A 13,736-nucleotide genomic window follows, 5' to 3' on the forward strand; every position below is an offset into this window, starting at 1 on the left:
AACTGACTTCTCGATGATCTAACAGAATATTCGATGGGATTCATGCTGGATGATATGGGTGGTCAAATTGTCTGCAATGTTCTTCAAACTGATTGTGAACAATTGTGACCCTGTGACATGGTGCACTGTCATCCATAAAATTTCCATCCTGATTTGGGAACATGAAGTCCATGAATGGCTGCAAATGGTCGCAGTTGGTTCAGTTGGACCAGAGGACCCAGTCCATTCCATGTAAACACAACCCACACCATTATGGAGCCACCACCAGCTTGCACAGTGCCTTGTTGACAACTTGGGTCCATAGCTATATGGGGTCTGTGCCACACTCAAACCCTACCATCAGGTCTTACCAATTGGGACTCTTCTGACCATGCTATGATCTTCTAGTCAGATGATCCCAAGAGAGGTGCTGCAGGTGAGCCACTCCTGTCTGGTCACCACCTGCTTCCAGTCCTCATCACCACCTCTCTCCTATCTTCCTCCAAACGCACCTTTCTGTTCATCAATATTCTACCATTCCACGGCAAGTAGTTTTCCAGTTTTAGTGATAGCGTATGGTGCTCTGTTTTTAATGGTCCGTGCCTCTTCTGTAGAGTTCAGTGTTTTTCAACAGTTTACTGTTCTTCAGGTGCTTTTAACTGTGCTGTCTGCCCACATTTTTGTCACTATTTTTAAACAGTTCATGAAGACAGTATTACTAACATGCTTTCTACCATTACCATTAGCTTTTAAAATAATTTTAAATTCATGGTACATAAGTCTCCTTGTTTTTTGTTTTAGCGTCTGAGTTAGAGAATAAAGTCTACTGGCTGAAGAGTGGGTTGCTTTTAGTACTGCCAGCCCACGTGGTGTGAGATTAGATTAGTACTTGTTCCATAGATCATGAATACGACACTTCGTAATGATGTGGAACGTGTCAGGTTAATAAAAGGTGTCTATACGAGATATTACATTACACAAAATATTACATGACACTTTTTTTTTTTTTTTTTTTTTGGGGGGGGGGGGGGGGGGGATTGACGAAATTACCCACTTACTATGTCCAAAAATTCATCTAATGAGTAGAAGGAGTTGCCATTAAGAAATTCTTTTAATTTCCTTTTAAATGCTATATGGCTATCTGTCAGACATTTGATGCTATTAAGGTAAGTGACCAAAGGCTTTTGTGGCAGCATAATTTACCCCCTTCTGAGCCAAAGTTAGATTTAACCTTGAGTAGTCAAGATCATCCTTTCTCCTAGTGTTGTAGCCATGTACACTGCTATTACTTCTGAATTTGTTCGGATTGTTAATAACAAATTTCATAAGTGAATATATAAATTGTGAGGCTACAGTGAAGATTTCTAGCTCTTTAAATAAGTGTTTGCAGGATGATCTTGTATGAGCTCCAGCAATTATTCTGATACACACTTTTGTGCAATGAACACTCCTTTACTCAATGATGAGTTTCCCCAGAATATGATGCCATACGAAAGCAGAGAATGACAATAGGCATGGTAAGCTAATTTACTGAGATGTATCTCGCCAAAAATTGCAATAACCCTAATAGCATAAGTAGCTGAACTCAAACATTTAAGCAGATCTTCAGTGTGTTTTTTCCAGTTCAACCCCTAATCAGTGCATACACCTAGAAATTTTGAATATTCTACCTTAGCTGCCTATTTCTGATCAAGGTCTATATTTATTAATGGTGTCATTCCATTTACTGTGTGGAACTGTATGTACTGTGTTTTGTCAAAGTTTAATGAGAGCCCATTTGCAGATAACCACTTAATGATTTTCTGAAAAACATCGTTTACAATTTCACCAGTTAATTCTTGTCTGTTGGGTGTGCATTCATAGTTTCACAGAATAAACATAAACAAGTGGAAAAGTAGAATAAAGAAACAATTTCACCACAAGTGCGGAAGTATTAATAGCCCCATATAACATTTTCACACATAATACAGAAAAAATTTTATCATTGGGATATGAACCTAGGACACTAGGTAAGACACTCTAACAGTCTACCAACTCCCCCACAGAAGCGAAACACATTAGATACTCACAGTTATGCTTTTCTTGTGCTCTGTAGTTCTGATGTTGTTTCTAATTAACGTTCACACTCCTTCTGCTGGATGATGGCACATACAATGAACTAAATCGAAGTTTTGGTTGATACTCTATTGACATACATTATTTGATACCGATCTGGGTGTCTGACATCTGGAGGTTTGGATGTGAGCTGCACCCTTTTATGACAAAAACCTAACCATCCCAGTAGTCTTTCAGCTTTGAGGAAAAGTAGCAAGGACATCATCATCAGTTAATTATTCATGTATTACTCCCATGAAGTATCTAGAAGCAAACTGCCATCAGTCGACTGTTATACACTTACTTTCAAAATATGCAGGTGTACAAATTAATTATGTATCAGAACATGAGAAGCTCTGATTTAGTTGGAAAAGTGAGAATTCAGACACAGGAACAGAAAAGTTGTGTTCCAAAATTAGAAGCTTTGTAGCAATAATGGATGCACCTGCAAAAATATGCTAGAAGACAGTAATGTGTTCAAAAGTGAAGACATGGATTTTGTTCAAAGATTTGAATACTTTTTGATATAGTGATGCTGGTGTTTTAAATATGATTACTACAAAAGATAAACAATTTTTGATTAAGCAACAGTTGAAAGTTCATGCATGGGATTCATCAATAACGCTTTGAGAAAGACGAGAAAGAGTGTCCAAGCAAGCAGAGGCAGCTGGGAAGAGATGACAGCAATGCACATATGAAACTCAGCAATTCTTTAAGTCATTCATTTATGAATTTATAGCATAAACTTTATACATAAATACATTTGAAAATATAAGAAATCCACAACTCATTCAATGTTTACATACTTTCTATCTTTGTTATCATTTATCTGCAACATGCTTATCTAATTGGTGTTTTCAAGTTCAAGCAGTGGTGGATCAGGGAAATCTGATTTTGGAACAGCTCCAACAACATCAACTGATAACACTTTCCCAAAAATTCCATCACCACAATTTAAAAGAGAGAGAGAGAGAGAGAGAGAGAGAGAGAGAGAGGGAGAGGACATCAAGCAGTAATGACTATCAAGCTTGCTGCTGCCTTTGATAAATGTAGGATTGGTGACAGGGATGCAGTTAAAATTTTGATAGCTGCAATTTAAGTAATAGGTCAAGAAGCAGAAAATTTTGCAGTCAATATTAGTTCAATTTACAAGCCCTGAGTGAAATTGCAAGAAAAAGGCTACTAAAGTCCAGAACCATTGGAATAGTAAATTGCTACCAGCATTAACAGATAATATGCCAGAAAGACTTCCTGCGATTATTTCAAACTGTGGTTCTGAACATTTTCTTGGAGTGGTTGCATTGTGATCTGCAACTGGTGAAGAATGGGCTACAGCTGTGTGTAGAACTTTCACTGAATGAGGTCTTCAGTCCTATGTTAAAATCAGTTTTTGACACAATAGCATATAATATGGTCACGTTCTGAGGTGTGTGCATTCTGTTGAAAACCTTTTAGAAAAGATCTCTTACACCTCCCTTGAGATCATCACAAATGTGAAATCATTCTCAAAATTGTTTTTGAGGAAACGTTTGATGTAGAAGCACAGATCCGTCTATAACAATCTTTGAAAACTTCCAAAATATTGGGCTGGAATTTATGTTAATTAATTCCAGTTTGTATTTCAGCACAATAAAGTCAAGTAACGCATGGATCAAGTGAATGTGTTTTGAAAACTTGATTTTGTTTGCGATACTTCAAGCAAACAGCCACTTAGGAAGAACTATCAGCAACTTTTAGAATTAACTGCCATATTTCTTAGTGAAGCATCATTCCATGGAGTATCTTGCTGTGCTCTATGGGCTATTCATCATGCAAGGTTGATGGTTAAAGTCTTGCTTAAAAAAGTTTGTGTTCAGTGATGAATTTGAATCATCACCACAAAATAGAATGCAATTTGTGATACATGCATTTCACTTGTCAGCATGTATGTCAAAGTGTGTACAAGTATTTCAGAGTTCTTTTAAAGCACTATTAATATCACAGTGCCGATTACATCTCTTGCATGATTTTATGAAAACTGAAAAATTATTAATGTTAAATGCCTCCGAATGTCACCTTTACATTCTTTGACTTCATTTCATCTTCTTATTTAAAAACGAAATTAGTGACTGCATTGAATCATCAAACAGAACCATTAGACAAAAACATTAAAAGGGTTCAGGTAGGAATCAATCAAATTCCATAAATCATCAATAATGAGACGGGACAATACTATAGTATTGGTTAAAAACAGTCTTGGTTGCAATTTTAGTTTTTTATTTTTCAACGACGCATTTCACGTTATTTAGGCATCTTCAGGTCATGTTTTCTAGATGGACATGAAAGGCAGCAAGATCTGCATTCCTGTTCACAGGAGTGAGTAACAGACTCTGTTACTCGCTCCTGTGAATGGGAACATGTTGCAGCCTCTCGCGTCCATCTGCATAACGCGTTCCTGTTCACAGGAGTGAGTAACAGACTTTGTTACTCGCTCCTGTGAACGGGAACACGTTACGCAGATCTTGCTGCCTCTCGCGTCTTCCTAGAAAAGATAACCTGAAGATGCCTAAATAAGGTGAAACACGTCATTGAAAAAGAAAAACTAAAATTGCAACCAAGACTGTTTTTAACCAATACTGTTAAGCACTTGTTTGCTGTATGTCACATATGGATTGGAAGAAAACAATACTATTTTCTGTGTATTTGACTCAAGTGACAAGTTCCTTATGACAGATCCTTCATAGAGGCATGAAAATGATTTTTTAAATGCTCTATACCCAAACTAACTACAACAAATTGAAAGTTGTAAATAATAAATTTGTCAAGTTCATGGGAGATTGAAATAACTTTTATACCAAAAATGACAAACAGTAACAATACCTACTTCAGGTTGTGTCCGAGTGTCACCTAAATATGCACGGCATAAAAGAGAAAGATTATTGACAAATAAGGCTTAGTAAATGAAAATTTGGTTATCTCATCATACTTACTTCCCTCACAAACATTGTATGAAGTAGTACTATAAACTGAATTGTTAAATGTGGCAAAAACAAGTTCCATAGTTACCACAAGTTTCCCCAAGTGAAACTGCCTGATTTCCAGAGAATTCTTAACACTTTTCCCAGACAAATTTTGAGATCTCAACAGTAAGTCAAGACATAAATTGACAAAAAAATGTAAGGACTTCTGTATTTCTAAAAATGTGAGCAAAAATCTTAAATACTAACATCAACATCTTTTGTAATGAACTGCTTTTAGATAAAGAAAACAAGCCAAATGATATATATGTTTCGTTAAGACCACTGATGTTATTTTATTTCAATAAAACGAAACACATTTGGTGACAAAAATATGCATTTCCTTGGAGTCGCAAGACAGATTTAAAATACCTTCACTGATTTCAGAAATAACCTCAGAAAAAAACCTCTTGAAAAAAGTGAATAAGGTGAGGAAAAGTTGTGTAAACCAACACTGTAGGTGACCACCAATGAAATGTTGGTTCTACTATATTTGTTGCTGTCTGTTATTACGCATGGTGTTGTTGTTAGTCTTCAGCCCAGTTACTGATTTGACGCAGCTCTCCATGCTACTCTATCCTGGGCAAGCTTCGTCATCTCTGAGTAACTACTGCAACCTACATCCTTCTGAGTCTGCTTGGTGTATTCATCTCTTGGTCTCCCTCAACGATTTTTACCCTCCATGCTTCCCTCCAATACTAAATTGGTTATACCTTAATGCCCCAGAATCTGTCCTATCAACCGATCCCCTTTTCTAGTCAAGTTGTGCCACAAATTCCTCTTCTCTCCAACTCCGTTCTGTACCTCCTCTTAAGTTACATGTTCTACCTACCTAATATTCAGCATTCTTTTGTAGCACCACATTTCAAAAGCTTCAATTCCCTTCTTGTCTGAACTGTTTATTGTCCATGTTTCACTCCCATACATGGCTACACTCTACACAAATACTCTCAGAAAAGACTTCCTGACACTTAAATACATACTCGATGTTAACAAATTTCTCTTCTTCAGAAATTCTTTCCTTGCCATCATCAGTCTACATTTTATATCCTCTCCACTTTGACCATAATCAATATTTTGCTGCCCAAATAGAAAAACTCATCTGCTACTTTTAAGTATCTCATTTTCTTATCTAATTCCCTCAGCATCAACTGATTTAATTCGACTACATTCCATTATACTTGTTTTGCTTTTGTTAATGTTCATCTTATATCCTCCTTTTGAGACACTGTCCATTCCGTTCAACAATTCTTCCAAGTCCTTTGCTGTCTCTGACAGAATTACAATGTCATCGGCAACCCTTAAGATTTTTTTTCTTCTCCATGGATTTTAATTCCTACTCTAAATTTTTCTTTTGTTTCTTTTACTGCTTGCTCAATATACAGCTTGAATAACGTTAGGGACAGGCTGCAACCCAGTCTCACTCCCTTCCCAACCACTGCTTCCCTTTCGTGCCCCTCAACTCTTATAACTGCCATCTGGTTTCTGTACAAATTGTAAATAACCTTTTGCTCCCTGTATTTTACCCCGGCCACCTTCAGAATTTGAAAGAGAGTATTCCAGTCAATATTGTCAAATTCTTTCTCTAAGTCTATGAATGCTATAAATGTAGGTTTGTCTTTCCTTAACCTCTCTTCTAAGATAAGTCGTAGGGTAAGTATTGCCTTGAGTGTTCCTGAATTTCTCTGGGATCCAAACTCATTTCCCGGAGGTCACTTTCTACATTTTTCCATTAGTCTGTATAGAATTCATGTTTATATTTTGCAGCTGCGACTTATTTAACTAATAGATCAGTAATTATCACACCTGTCAGTGCCTGCTTCCTTTGGCATTGGAATTATTTTATTCTTCTTGAACTCTGAGTGTATTTTGCCTGTATTATACATCTTAAAGGTCTTACTCGCCAGTTGGAAGAGTTTTGTCATGGTTGGCTCTCCCAAGGCCATCAGTAGTTTTAACGGAATGTTGTCTACACCCAGGGCCTTGTTTTGACATAGGTCTTTCAGTGCTCTGTCAAATTCTACACGCAGTATCATATCTCCCACCTCATCTCCATCTACATCCTCTTCCATTTCCATAACATTGCCCTAAAGTACATTAGCCTTGTATAGACCCTCAGTATACTCCCTCCATCTTTCTGCTTTCCCTTCTTCGTTTAGAACTGGTTAACCCGCAGAGCTCTTGATATTCATATTGGTGGTTCTCTTTTCTCCAAAGGTCTCTCTAATTCTCCTGTAGGCAGTATCTATCTTACCTCCTAGATATATACGCCTCTATATCCTTACATTTATCCTATAGCCATCCCTGCTTAGCCATTTTGTACTTCCTGTCAATCTCATTTTTAAGACATTTGTATTCTTTTTTGCCTGCTTCGTTTACTGCATTTTTATATTTTCTCCATTCATCAATTAAATTCAATATATCTTCTGTTCTACTAGCCCTCGTCTTTTTACCTACTTGATCCTCTGCTGCCTTTACTATTTCATCTCTCAACACTACCCATTCATCTTCTACGGTATTTCTTTCCCCTGTTCTTGTCAATCGCTCCCTAATGCTCTCTCTGAAACTCTCTACAATCTTCTTTCAGTTTAAGCAGGACCCATCTCCTTAAATTTGATCCTTTTTGCAGTTTCTTCAGTTTTAATCTACAATTCATAACCAATAGATTGTGGTCAGAGTCCATATCTGGCCCTGGAAACATCTTACAATTTAAAACCTAGTTCCTAAATCTCTGTCTTACCATTGTATAATCTATCTGAAACATTCCACTGCCTCGAGGCCTTTTTACATACACAACCGTCTTCCATGATTCTTGAACCAAGTGTTAGCTATGATTAAGTCATGCTCTGTGCAAAATTCTACCAGGCAGTTTGCTCTATAATTCCTTACCTCCAGTCCATATTCACCCACTACTCTTCCTTTTTCTACTATCGAATTCCATTCCTCCGTGACTATTAAATTTTCGTCTCCCTTAACTATCTAAATAATTTCTTTTATCTCATCATACATTTCTTCAACCTCTTCATCACCAGCGGAGTTAGTTGGCATATAAACTTGTACTACTGTGGTAGGTGTGGGCTTCGTGTCTGTCTTGGCTACAATACTGCGTTCACTATGCTGTTCATAGTAGTTTATCGGCATTCCTATTTTTTTATTCATTATTATACCTAATCCTGCATTACCCCTATTTGATTTTGTATTTATAACTTTATATTCACCAGGACAGACGTCTTGTTTCTTCTGCCATCGAACTTCACTAATTTCCACTACATCTAACTATAAGCTATTCATTCCCATTTTTAAGTTTTCTAATTTACCTGCACAATTAAGGGATCTCACATTCCAAGCTTCGACCCATAGATCACCAGTTTTGTTTCTCCTGATAATGCCGTCCTTGTGAGTAGTCCCCACCCGAATGGAGGACTGTTTTACCTCCGGAATATTTTACACAAGAGGACGCCATCATCATTTAACCATACAGTAAAGTTGCAGTCCCTTAGGAAAAATTACAACTGTAGTTTCCCCTTGCTTCAGCCGTTCGCAGTACCAGCATAGCAATGTTGTTTTGGTTGATTTTACAAGGCCAGTTCAATCAATCATCCAGACTGTTCCTCCTGCAGCTGCTAAGGCAGTTTCCCCTCTCCAGGAACCACGCGTTTGTCAGGCCCCTCAATAGATACCCGTCCATTGTGGTTGCACCTACGGTACGGCTATTTGTATCACCGAGGCACGTAAGCCTCCCCACCAAAGGCAAGGTACATGGCTCAAGAGGGGGGGGGGGGGCACAGTGTTCTATCTATTATTTTACAGATATTGTATGATTTTTCTTTCAAGTAATAAGTGAGTACATAACGCCACATTTTTTTTCTCTTATGGTCCATACTTTCTAATATACAAACTACTTTCGAAGTGTCAAAATGTACTAGAATAAATAAAATGTCTATAAAACGCCGTACTATACAATGTACTTGGGGTGAGATAGTCACAGTTTCTGAAATCCAACACTCGTGGCTTCTGGCCAGGCGAGGAGCACCACAGTCCTGTGTCCACGGATAAACTGCAAAAATCTGCAGCATTACGCCACGCACAAACAGTCCCAGTCTGCGAGCAGATCGATGAGCCTAGGTCCAGCAGGCAGGGCCCGCACATTAGTGGGAAGCTATGGGCTTCAGATCGGCAGGCCCTATCCGTTAAAGATGACCACAGCCATGGCCTGCAGTTTTGGCCCATCATGGAAGTCCATTCGTGTGGTCAGCTATTTACTTGTCATGGACACCATGTTGATGAAATGAGATCGTGGTGATCAATCTATGCAACAGATTACTTGTGCAAACACTCTGAGAAACAATACTAATGAGGATAGGTAGGAACTCACCGTAAAGATGATCGCTGAGCCACAAGCATGCACACAGAAAAGGCAATCACACTCTCACAGCTAAATTTTTGGCCATACCCTTTGTCAGAAAATGAGAGCACACACACATTTACACAATCACTCAGAAGCTTCTCATGCAAACGACAGCCACCTACGAACACTGCGTCAACAGTCTCTGAGATTCAGCTCTCATTGGCAGCTGCTAGGCTACTGGCAAGAAGTGGTGGCAGCACTGACTGCAAGCTGAGGCGAGTGGTGGAAGGGGGAGGAGCAGTAAGAATGAGAGCGTAGGGAAGAGGTGCACGTACGCAGCTGCGCCCAGTCAGTGACGATACACAAGATCTTGATAAACAAACCACTTCACCTACTGAGGCAAAAACAAGGTTTTTCGTTTTTCCTTTTTTTTTTTTTTTTTTTTTACCTTTTCCTGATACGTTTGAAATTCCCTGATTTCCAGAACTTGGGGCAATCCTGAGTTTATTGATTATGTTGAACGTAATTGATTAAATAGCTTCTTCAGAATAATATTTTGAGAGACAGAAAGTGAATGAAGTTTTAATTTGATTTCTTTGTTTTTCCCCTTCTTCTTCAAATGCAGGGGCCTAAGTGCATGGATTCCACTTTTCCAATGGAGCCCAAATTACACACAATTCATTTTTATGTGAAATGGTAGCAAACTAGGGGATAGTTGGAAGAAAAAAAATCCAATTTCAGAAATAAGAACCCTCCAGATGAGGGCAGTCACACCCCAATTGGCTCAGAATGTTTTCAAATGCATATCCACAGACGTAGACTGGTGGAGTTGCTGCATGGGCTTCCCCATCAGATGGTGCTCGACTTTTATTACTGCTGCCTGACCGAGCTGAAGAAATGCCTTGAGTGTGCTCTGCTGTGTGGGCACATACTTTTGGATGGACTCTGTGTCAGATCCAGGGGTCATTTTCACCCAACAAGGCCATCAGTTGTTTCTAATGGTGACTGCACAGTGGTTGCTCCACAGTCATCAGAATCATCTTTGGTTGTGGCATCCTGGCAAGATGTCTCCACCATCTGAGAAGTTACCGCAGTAGCAGTTTCTTCCACACTGTGGTCTAAAGCATCTTACCACAGACAACTGGTGTTTTGTCCTTCCACCTCTTTCGTGCCTGCCATAGGAGACCACCATGGACATCAACCTTGTTCCACTGCTGGTGTTTCTAGTACTCCAACCTGAGCAGTCAGCCTTTCCAGCACTAGCCTACTGGGCCACACAGTCTTCCCTCACACCGGCCATGTCATTTTCAAAGGGAGAGGTATTTTGTAATCCTGCCCGACATAATGACGGATGGTGTCTGGTTGGGTTACTACACACGCTACCACATAGGTTACTATGAGATACTGCATAGGCCTGCAGGAATGCAAGTGGAACTACCTGCTTAGGCTTCCATTAACAGGGAAATCACAGGAACCTAGAGCTTTCAAAAACCTCGAAAATCAGGAAGCACTGCATCTACATTACACTCATCAAAAGAAAGCATGAATGAATTCAGAAACCTTTAAAACCCAGTTCCAAAATGAATTCATACCAGCTGTAGAGAAATACTTGAAAGACAACAATTTATCGACGAAAGCACTGCTGCGCTGCTTCTTAATAAAGTGCCTTTGCATCCTGCAAAAGACAAACTCGGCGTCGAATTTCCCAGCACTTCAGAAAGCGAAACTCAGGGAAAAAAGACACATTTTGCAAATATCTTTGATGTGCAGCAACATGTACGCTGCGTATTTTCGTATTATGAAAGTATACATTGGAATTCCACCAAACACCGCATGTTACTTTCCGAATCATAGAAATCGAGATTGCGATGCTGTTTTGTAAGTCAGTCATTGCTCATGTCACGTGATATCGACGGCCGATATTCAGAGCATAGGGCACGTGATGTAGTCAGCCAACAGCAACATCACTGTTAAAGTAGCACGAACACACAAACAGGGAAAGTTAAGAGTTTAAATTAATATACAAAGTGATGCTACAAGAAAAGCAAAGCTTTCCCATATAATATTGGTCTCTAAGGTTAATAAGCTGCAAGAGAAGCTAAGCTTTCGCATATATGGTAATGTTGCTTTTTTGCGCGTATTACACTTGTAAGATATATTTCACAAATGTGCCAGTAAAATTTTTAATAATGACATAAATGTCTGATCTTCAGGGTTCAAAATTCTTCTAAATGGACCGTCATAAAAGAGTTGATTTTTAAATGAGAGTCAAACGCTCTGTGATTTATGAAATTCATAGTATATTCTCACACATACTTCAGCTTATGTAAAAGGATATTTACTTTGAAAGTAATGCTTTTCGAACCACCATTCGCAATATTTTCCCGCAACCTGTTAGAAATAGTTCGTTTCAGCAGTTGCCAGAGGGCGCAGATAACAGGCGACACCGCGCTTGCACAGCTATCATGACTTAGGAACCCCGTATGTACACGTACAGCATTGAAAGATCATACATCATGTCATAAAAGAAGATATCAGAGGATACTCAAAGAGCATCGGAATTTCGTGAACCATACTAAAATGTGCACATTTAAAGTGAATACTTAACGTGCACATTCATATGTCCAGATTCCCAATGAAGTAGACCTCAGCCTGATACTAAGCTTTTCAGTGTGGTTTTCGGGATGTAAATTTTCTTGGAGCACCAGTACTGTATTATATCATGTTTGGTTCTTTATTACAGCATAATGCCATACACGCTAGATGATGTTTTAACGTGCACTTGAAATGCAGCGAACAGTTGAAACTAGCCAGTACGGTGGAATTAAACATTTCGTTTCAAATACATTGACTGCCTCTGCGGAAAAGGTTAATAAAAGTCAAATTTCTTTAGCAAACAGACAAAAATTTCATGGTTCCGCAAGGTGATTAATGCTTGACTATCAGAAAGGTGGAAATAAGATAAAACCTGAAACTAATGTGAATGTATTTTAATTTACTTGATAGCTCCCGGCCACACATATATGTTTTGTTTTCATTTGACGTGAGAGTAAACGAAAGGGAAGCAGTAAAATCACTAAATGTAAACATGGGTCGCGTGGAGACTACCCACTATAACTCAGACTGCTCTGCGCATCAGCTCCGGATCTACGATATTTGCGAACCGGGTCAATACTAAAAAAAAAAATCAAATTTTCAAAATATGTTCATTTTGTAGCGCATATTTTTCTGAAAAACCTGAAACATAAAACGCGTGTTCTAGGAAATGTAAGACATATTATTTGGTCTTAAGTGTGCCAGAGTGCAGTGCCACACCTCTTCATAAAGCATTCTTCTATCGAACTTCACTGTATTTCACTCTGTGGAATTGAAACATGTATACTTTGTAATGGATGCCATCAAACTATAATCAGGACAGTGAAAATTGAAATGTCCTGTGGTGCCTCTCCCGCTCCCAGTCGGTCAGTTTGACAGCCTCCCCCCCCCCCCCCCTTTTTTTTTTTTTTAAATCTCGCAGTTAATGGCGGATGGAATTATTTGTAATCGGGAGAACAAGAACTCTTCAGAAAATTTGCACTCTTTAATGCCTATTAGCTAATAACTTGCTGTTTTGTGTGACATAAAATTAAATATAGGATACACAAAACCAATAAAGACAAGAGACAAGCAAGAAAGTAGATATTTCTTCAATTCTTAGCTCCTCGCATTTTTTTCTCTCTAATCTTGCTACAGCTTTACATGGCGTGCTTGCCTTTCTGCGAAAGAATCTATTACCTCATCAAAGTTCGTCAGACATTTTGTTACATGAAAAATCGAAATGTCGTTATCTAATACTGAAAAATCTGTTAACACAAATAACACCCAAGACTGATGTGGTTTCTCGATCTGATTATGTCTATTTTGTCACTGTCTGCTAGGTAAAACAAAAATATTGCAGCACCAAATAAACGAGACTGTTTTGGCACAAATGGCCATTTTTATAACATGACAGAATATAATTCACGAAGTATCAATATCAAATGCCTATTAGGCCTACTACAAGCAAAAAGCTTCATGTTAGGAAATAGTTTCACATTTCATTTCAGTTTCTCAAGCATGAGATCGAAAAGTAGTATAACGAAATTTTTATATAAATTTGGAATCGTCTTATTCTTCCATAATTTGTGTAATGTCCCCGTTTCTTCTCCTTCCTCGTTCTAACAAACAACCTTGTCACCACCAATTCTGTGGCTATTCCTGCCATTGTCAAAATTTGTTTGCTGATTAACTTCACTAACCCTGCCAGAATCACAGGTTTAGTAATCCCGCAATTATTTTCC

This window comes from Schistocerca nitens, chromosome 2 (genome assembly GCF_023898315.1).
Source record: "Schistocerca nitens isolate TAMUIC-IGC-003100 chromosome 2, iqSchNite1.1, whole genome shotgun sequence".
Taxonomy (NCBI): Eukaryota; Metazoa; Arthropoda; class Insecta; order Orthoptera; family Acrididae; genus Schistocerca; species Schistocerca nitens.